At 49.2% G+C, this 8,784-nt stretch overlaps 1 pseudogene; it reads right to left on the bottom strand.

Moving 5' to 3' along the window:
• Positions 1-4,909: 4,909 nt before the first annotated feature.
• The window catches only part of LOC136381473 (Wilms tumor protein 1-interacting protein-like), a 92,075-nt pseudogene continuing 88,200 nt past the window's right edge, over positions 4,910-8,784 (bottom strand).

Raw genomic sequence — 8,784 nt, 5'->3', positions numbered from 1 at the left:
GTTTTGTGTGTCGCAGTAAACTTGGTTAGCGCTGCACTTTAGCTTTTATTAGAAGAACGGTAACAAAGTGGATGACACACTTGGCCTGGGAGTCTGAGTCCTCTTAGCAATGACACCTGCAGACCCAGAGACCTCAGACAGGGCACTGCCATTCTCAGTAAATATAAAAAAAATTATGTTAATATTTTTCAATCTTAGTTTTTACAGTGTTTTCTTATTTTTATTTCATTTTCCTCGTTTTTTCCTTCTCACTCTCAAATGCCATCAAGGAAGAAAAAATCAAATATCATGGATACACAAGACCGTGATGTAGCACAGATAGCTCTCCAGAAAAATATACTCAACTACATGGAAACCTTGGAGTTAAACAACAGACAACTCAAAACTGAAGTTTCAAAAGTACTGAATGAGATTCAAGGAAACACTGATAAGCAATTTAATGAGCTCAAAAAACAAAGTAATGAACAGAAAGAGTACATTGCCAAGGAGATTAAAACTTTAAAAATGAAGCAGAGAGAGATGAATAACTCAATAAATGAACAGGAAAGTGAGGAGGCAAGTTTAGCTAATAGAACATGCAGGATGGAGAAGAGAATCAGTGAAATTGAAGACAGGCAAGTAACACTACAGAGAAGAAGAGAGAGATGCACAAATTTAAAAAAATGACAGCTCTGTAAGAATTGTCTGACACTATCAGAAAGAGCAATATAAGAATAAGGGGCATATCAGAAAAAGACGAGAGGAAAAAGGGAATGGAGCAGGCTCCTATTCAAACAAATAATTGGCAAGAATTTCTTAACCCAGTGGAAAGAGAGCCTCGAATCCAAGAAGCAAACAGAAATCCCAGTTACTTCAACACAAAACACCTACTCCAAGGCACATGGAAAGGAAAGTCTCACATATCAATGACCCCCCCTTAATTAAAAAGGAATCCTCAAGGAGACTTCTCATTCTCCTCTTCTCCTCCTTGACTCTCACTTTCCCTCTCACAGCCATTGGCTCGATTGTTCTGAGTGTCAGCCTCAGGCGCTGAGGACAGCTCGGTTGATACAAGCATCAGCACTAGAATGAGATCCTAGTCAGGGTGCATGCAAGAGTCTGTCGCACTGTCTCCCCTCTTCTCACATAAACAATTAAGCATGGCACATATATACTTTGGAATATTATTCAAACAAAAGTAAAAAATCTTACTATTTGTGACAGATTCGATGGACATAAAGGTTATTATGCTCAATGAAATAAGTCAGTCAGAGAAAGACAGATACCACGTGATTGCACTTTTATGTGAAATCTAAAGAGCAGTATCAACGAACAAACAAAACAGAATCAGACCACTGATGTTGCTCATTAAAGGGCAGGGTTTCAAATGCCCAGATTAAAAAGGTGAAGGGATTGAGAAGTACATATTCAGAGTTACAAAATAAACCCAGAATGTTAATTAAATCACAGGAAATGTGGTCAATTATATTGTAATAAGTATGTATGTTGCCAGGCCAGTACTAGACTCTGCAAAGTGTCCGGTTGTCTAACCACTGCGCCCTGCACCTGAACCTTAACACAAATCCATAGGAAAGTAAAGTGCACTGAATACAGAGAGACCGTGGTTTGCCAGGCCTACAGTGCACACAGATGTGCTTCAGACAGGCTTCCCGGACTCTCTCTAGAATCCTCTGCTTATAAGGTCACAAGGGCAGAGGCAGATGCCAGACCCCACGGGTGGATCTTGCCCTCACTCTGTTCGAGCGTTCGCGTGATGAAGCCATCCTGCTTTCCTTCTGCCTCCAGCAAACCTTCTCCACCCTCCCCTTCCCAGGTCCCTGCCTCCTCATCTGCTTTCCAATTTCCTACTATCACCAAAAACACCCTTCTGCCTCCCACTTCCCATGCCACTGCCTCCTCAGCTATGCTCCCCCACATCCTTCTGCAAAACCCCCATCTGGGACCTCGTCCTCGTCCTCCTCGAGCTCCCCCACCTCACCAAACCAAGTTCCCACTTCTCCCCAGCAGGCCCCCTACTCCCATGAAATGCTACAAGCCCTGTAGCCTCCACAGAACCACTAGGCTGCCCATGAACCCCTTCCCCCCGTTCTGCTTCCTCTCCTCTCCTCCACCCTGGCCCTGCCCTTCACTCCTCCTCTAGCCCACAGCCCCCTTCAGGCCCTTCTGTGGCCTCCAGGCCCCTGGGGCGATGGAGCACCCGCCCCTCCACACCTTTTCCCACAAACTTCGCTGTCCTGAGACAGCCTGCAAACTGTGCCCAGGACAAGGAGCCCCTGACACTGGTCACACAGTCCTCTCAACGATTAGTGTCTCAGGCACCTACCAGGAACAGGAATGAGAACATGGCAGACGGCAGCTCCAGGTAAACATGGTGGGCTCTCTAATGACCCAGGAAGCCCCATCTCTGCAGCAAGTTCTCAGCCATCCAGGCGCCTGGCCTGGCCCGTGTCACCCAGTGGATGCCCCTCCTGAGGGCTGGTCCACAGGCCACAGAATTTGTAACAGGCTCCTGTTGTCCACACTTCAGCCCCACAGGCTCTCTAAGCTCCATTACAAAGTGGGGGAGCTGGGCTTGGTAGACTCAGGGCATCGTTCCCTGCAGACCCCTTGCCTCCATGTGCCCAAGCACAGTCCCCTCACTCAGGACACTTACCCTGTGCCTGGGACACGCCCCACTCCCCTAACCAGACCCCCAGTAGACAGTGACCAGGGCCTCTGGCAAAGCAAAGACTCTGCATGGGGGACGTGGCAGTGGGAGGAGAGGCAAAACCTGCTGTAAGGTTTTGGATCTTGGAAGCTGGGGAAGGCAGGGACGCCTCTGGGGCAAGTCACCCTGGTCTCCAGGGCCAGGGCACTGAGAGGGCAGTTGTTGAGCTCTGCAGTTTGGCTGGCCCTCAGTGTCTAGCCGGGTGAGGACTGTGGTCCTGCAGCCTTTCTGGGGGCAGCCGTGAGCTTCTGGGGATGTGGGATAAAGAGCAGCTGGAGGTCAAGACTCACTGAAGAGGCCTCTCCGAGGGTTTGAGACCTCCACACCCTCCTTTCTGCCTTCCCTGCAGAACACAGTACAGCCAGGTCTACTGCCATCGCCCTGCCCTGATGAAAGATAAAAAAGGCCAGACTGGGCCCTGGCCGGTTGGCTCAGCAGTAGAGCGTCGGCCTGTCGTGCAGGAGTCCCAGGTTCGATTCCCGGCCAGGGCACATAGGAGAGGTGCCCATCTGCCTCTCCACCCCTCCCCTTCTCCTTCCTCTCTGTCTCTCTCTTCCCCTCCTGCAGCCCAGGCTCCATTGGAGCAAAGATGGCCCGGGCGCTGAGGATGGCTCTGTGGCCTCTGCCTCAGGAGCTAGAATGGCTCTGATTGCGGCAGAGCGACGCCCCCTGGTGGACATGCGACGCCCCCTGGTGGACATGCCCGGTGGATCCCAGTCGGGCACATGCGGGAGTCTGTCTGACTGCCTCCCCGTTTACAGCTTCGGAAATATGGAAAAAAAAAAAAAAAAAAAGGCCAAACTGGCCAGATATCTGGGAAACTCTAATGAAACACTTCCATCAGCCCAGCTGGGCCAGGCACCTCAAGACTGGATGGCCTAAAACCAGCACCACAGCCTCCTAGGAAGGGGAGTCTGGGTGTGCTGACTGAGTGTGGGGAGAAAGACCGTGAACACTCACAAACAACAGAGGCTGCCTGCCTGTCTCAATGGGGTACAGCCCAAGGGGGCTCCCCTGGCCACAACCTGGTGTGCTCATGGCCCAGAATGATACTTTCTTTTAGATGCAGGAGAACCCTCAGTCTCAATACACGCCTGCCTGCGGGGTGAATTCATGTTAGAAGACACACCCTGTGACTGGCCCCCCTCTCCCAGGACGCACAGGGTCTGAAGACCAGGATAAGTCCATCCCTCCTGCCCTGGCCTTCAGTTTGCCAAGGACTATGAAGTGAATGCATTCTGTCTGCAAACCAGAACCCTGAGCTCTGACTTCTAATGTCAAGAACAGGAGGGGAGCCTGCAGAATTTTTCTCACATTTGCCCTACCTGGTGATCAAACCCAGGACCTCTGTGAGCCACGATGACTCTGTATCCACCAAGCCACCCAGCCCAGCACACAGCAAGACTTTTTTCATTGGCTTACATTTTTACCTGGAATTGACAATACAGGAGCCTGTAATGTCCTTTTTGTTCAATGTTAGGTCATAAGGTCCAAGCTAAAATCAGGGTCATCTTCAAGGAAACCAACGTAAAAGTTTGTTAAATTTGTGTTCGACATGGTACAACATGGTTTAAAATTGACCACAAAACTGAGGAGACTGGGGAGAAAGAGGAAGACTAGTGAAACATTCTTTTGGCAGCGGAGAACTAGCTTATTTTAGACCAAAACAGTCACCACTTCTAATCCTATACATAGAAGCATCAGACAAATGATAAAGACTGATTACTTGCCTGATTGCCTCCAGCAAAAACACTTAGTAAGTCCAAGATACTTTCAGTGATAACTCAGTAAGAGTCGATCAACTTATTTTGATAGCATGAGAATTCCATCACGGGGGATGCTCCAGACTCAAACCTTTTTATAGACGCTTGGTTTCTAGGAGCTGAGATCCACCCCCTGATGTTCTCCCGGTCCTCTGAACCACTCCCGCAGGTAGAACCTCTTCAAGAATCGCTGCTGCCCACAGGACGTCCTCGGAGTCCCTTTCCAAGACTCAGTCCCGGACGCTGGCTCACCTTCGAGGCTCCTTCACACACTGCCTGGACCTTCCTTTGGCTTTTGTGACTTGTCCTCCCCCTGCCTCTGACCATCTCCGCTCCGTCTCCAAGGGTCCCGCTCTTTCTGCCACCCGGTTTCACTGAGCTCTTTCCCAGAGTTCACCTCTCCGTTATTTTCTCACACTGCACATCAGGTCCTGCAGAACCCGAGCTTCCTCTGCTCTGCACACACAGCTCCTCAGTAACGTTTCCTTATTAGTGAACTGAAGCAGAATTTTAAAGTTGGACTTTTTGGACAGGATACATTAGCGAGTGTGTCCTTAAAGCTGTATTCAGAAAACCTGACTAGTTCTGCTTTTACGAAAAAGGTCTTGAAAGCTTGAGGAAGTAATTTATTCTATGGGACTAGGTACATCTTCATTACAGTACACCTAAATGTTTGAAACTGGATTTTTATTTGCCCATATACAAAAATATTGTGAAATAGAATTAATCACAATGTCATTTCCCCTCACCTCTAGTATTTGCTTTCCTGTGTATTTCCCATTCATGTGTCCAAAGCTTGTTTCAGTAAAAATTCTATCCAAATTTCTCTCTTCCCTTTTTAATTTATCTTATAAGGGTTATGTGATTTGTATTATTCCAAATAGCTAAAAAGTTATTAAAATGCTTTCATTCCAAACTCACTGTTATTGACCAGGTTTCATTTTTATACACACTGTGTTTTCCATTCCTCACATATTGTAATGTACAGAATGTCTTCCTTAGTTGTTTTATTGGGTTTCAGGCTTCTTTTAAATTTTTTTTGTCTGAAGTTAGAAGCGGGGAGGCAGTCAGACAGACTACTACATGTGCCTGACAGGATCTACCCAGCATGTCCACCAGGGGGTGATGCTGTGCCCATCTGGGCTGTTGCTCTGTTGCAGCCAGAGCCATTCTAGCGCCTGAGGCAGAGGCCATGGAGCCATCCTCAGTGCCCGGGCAAATTATTGCCCCGAAGGAACCTTGGCTATGGGAGGGAAAGAGAGAGATAGAGATGAAGGGGGGGAGGGTGGAGAAGCAGATGGATGCTTCTCTTGTGTGCCCTGACCAGAAATCGAACCCAGGACTTCCACATGCTAAGCCTATGCTCCACAGCTCGGCCAAACAGCCAGGGTTGGGCCTTTAAAAAAAAAATTGGGTTAAAGATTTTCAAAATATAGGCTGCAAGAATAAATATTTAAATTCTTCAATTGCACCCACGTTGGTGGAAGCTCAGGGGGCTTGACTCTGGCTCGTGGGCTGCGATGAGCCTGAGCACCGCGCCACCCAGAAGGAGGTGACTTCAAGCCGCTAGCACCCCGGCTCCATCCCCTCTGAGTGTCTGTCTTGAACAGCCTACCACCACCTTTCCTGCTAAGGGCCCCTGGAGGGCCTGGAGGCCAGGATGGGGCCACGGGGAGGGACAGGGTATCATGTACGAGGTACGAGGTCACGGAGGTGTACAAGGTTGGTGGGAGGTTCAGGGCTGCGCCTGTCAGTGTTTAGCTGTGTGTTTGGGTTTGTACACGTTCCTGACTTCAGCTCTCTTACACCTTGGGTTTGATTTGACTGTACTGTAAAGACCTGTGTTCTGGGGTATCAGTGTGTTTCTATGAGTGTGTCTGCAGCACCATAATCCTGTAGCAGTGTCCTTGGTGCGGTGAGTGTGTCTGTGTGTCCATTCATCTTGGATGGGTGTGTACGATTCCAGCTGTGAGCCAGTGAAGGTCTGAGGAGAGACGACAACACACAGCACAATTATTCTGGACCAAGGAACTGAACTGATCGGGCCAAGGTCCTTTATGGCAAGATGGTCTATTACCCACTGGAGGCCCCAAGAAGCCAGATAAGAAGGAGCAGCTTCCTGGTGGAGAAAGTAATGAGCAGACAGGTGAGTCTCATCATCTTTTGCTGCCTGGGGCCTTCACCTGAACCGGGTCTGAGCTGGAGAAATGGTGGCCTGGGCCCAGGACCACACACTCTAGTTTCCTGAGACAGGCCATCTGCAACGTGTTCCAGACATTCCCACATGTGGGCAACCAAGAGCGGCCCGAGGTAACCTACAGCCCCTGTGTCTGACTGTGGCCTGGTAACCTTTCCTTGAACACGTGTTCACTATGGTGATGAACTTGCAGTGCCTGGCAGCCCTCTCTGAGGGAGAGAGGACAGTACAGAACCCGCCCCAGGTGTTTGCTCTGAGACTCGGGCACCTCTGTAACGAAGGGACCTGTGAGTCCCTTTCTCCAGAAGGAGAAATGAGGATGCTGAGTGCTGCCCAGGAATCAGAGAGCAGCCGTGCATCCTGGGCACAGTCAGCTGGAAGCAGGGCCCTGGGCCAGAAACCCAACAGGACAGCGTTCTTCCCCAGAGAGGGGAGTCTGGGAGAGAACCCTCACACTGATGAAACAGGCTAGGACTCAGAGCACCGTGACTGAACCTGAGGTGGCCGGTCATGCACGTTTGTCTGGGGTCTACGCTGGTTCTAACACTAAGAGTCCTGGGTTCAAAAAATCCCCATAGCCTGGGCACCCATGACATAGGGCACTGAAACCCAACCCAAGTACCAAACTGGGGCCTCCTGAGAAACCGCTTCCTCTAACCCAGGAGTGGACCTCTGGCCCCTCAGAGCACTGTGTGGGGGGAAGGGACTACGGCTGGGAAGCCTGGCTATCAGGCTCACTCCTGAGACTGGCTAAGACTGTGTTTGCCCACGGCTCTGGCCCATGTCCGCCTTACCTGGCACCAATGACTCAGGCTTTGGCTTTCTGAGGAGATTCAGCTGTTAGCAGATTTTAGTCACTTTACCTTTGGCCCCAAACCTACTTCCTTGAGGTCCTGGAGCAATCCCACAAACCCAGGGGCAGAGAGTGTGGCTGGGGACCCATGCACAATTCATACGACCTCATTCACTGCCTCTGGTGAGAAAGGTAGACATTCCCGGGCCTCATGTAAACCCAACAAACATGATTCCGGCTGTGTTAGAAACCAGCAAGTTCCCCCATGTGAGGAGGGAGGTCACCGGCCTTTCGTGTTACAGTGTGCAGAGAAGGAACAGCCAGGGCAGGGACACCCCTCCCCACTCACCCCCAAGTAGCACAAGTGCCAAGGCTGGGAGATTAGTGCTGAGGAGAATGTGGAGAAAATAAGCCGTGTGTGCTGGTGGTGGGAATGTGAGTTGTTGCAGCCACTATGGAAAACACTATTATGTTTTTCAAAGAAGTATAAATAAAACTACCGTATGATCTAGCAACCGCAGATATATCCAAAGGATATAAAAGCCACATGCTCACATAAATTAGGGGTCAGGGAACGTGCAGATACTTCCGTACTTTCAGACATTTCTATAGTGCACTTTCACCAATGATATAAAAGTTGGGTTTGTATCTCATTTGCATAATCAAACAACTTTCTTTCACTTCTCATTTGCTTTTCTGATGTTCCTGTTTATTAAAAAAATTCAAATGCTTTTTTTTATCGTTTCACATTCATTTTGAAATATCCCCTAATGTTTGTGAGCAGTACATTTAAAAAATGTATCTGCACCCCATGTTCACAGCATCAATATTCACAGCATTTGAGACATTGAAATAACCTGTATCCATAGATGAATGAATGAAGTACATATCTACGATAGAGAATGACTCAACCATAAAAAAAGAGGAAATCTTGCCATTTGAGACATTAATGAACCTTGTGGGAAAAAACTGAGATCATAAATACAGTACGGGCCCTGGCCAGTTTGCTCAGTGGTAGAGCATTAGCCCAGCATTTGAACATCCTGGGTTCAATTCCTGGTCAGGGCACACAGGACAATCGACCATCTGCTTTTCCACCCCTGCCACTACCCCTTCTCTCTCTCTCTTCCTCTCTCTCTCTCTCCCTCTCTCTCTCTCTCTGTCTTCTCCTCCCAAAGCCATGGCTAGATTGGCTCGAGCGAGTTGGCCTTAGGAACTGAGGATGGTTCCATGGCCTCCACCTCAGGGGCAAAAAACAGCTCCGGTTGCAACCAAACAATGGCCCCAGATGGGCAGAGCATCGCCCCCTTGTGAGCTCGCTGGG

The sequence above is a fragment of the Saccopteryx leptura genome, chromosome 9 (genome assembly GCF_036850995.1).
Source record: "Saccopteryx leptura isolate mSacLep1 chromosome 9, mSacLep1_pri_phased_curated, whole genome shotgun sequence".
In the NCBI taxonomy this organism is placed as follows: Eukaryota; Metazoa; Chordata; class Mammalia; order Chiroptera; family Emballonuridae; genus Saccopteryx; species Saccopteryx leptura.
Note: the sequence above shows the minus strand (reverse complement) of the source record. Positions and strands in the feature narration are given on the sequence as shown.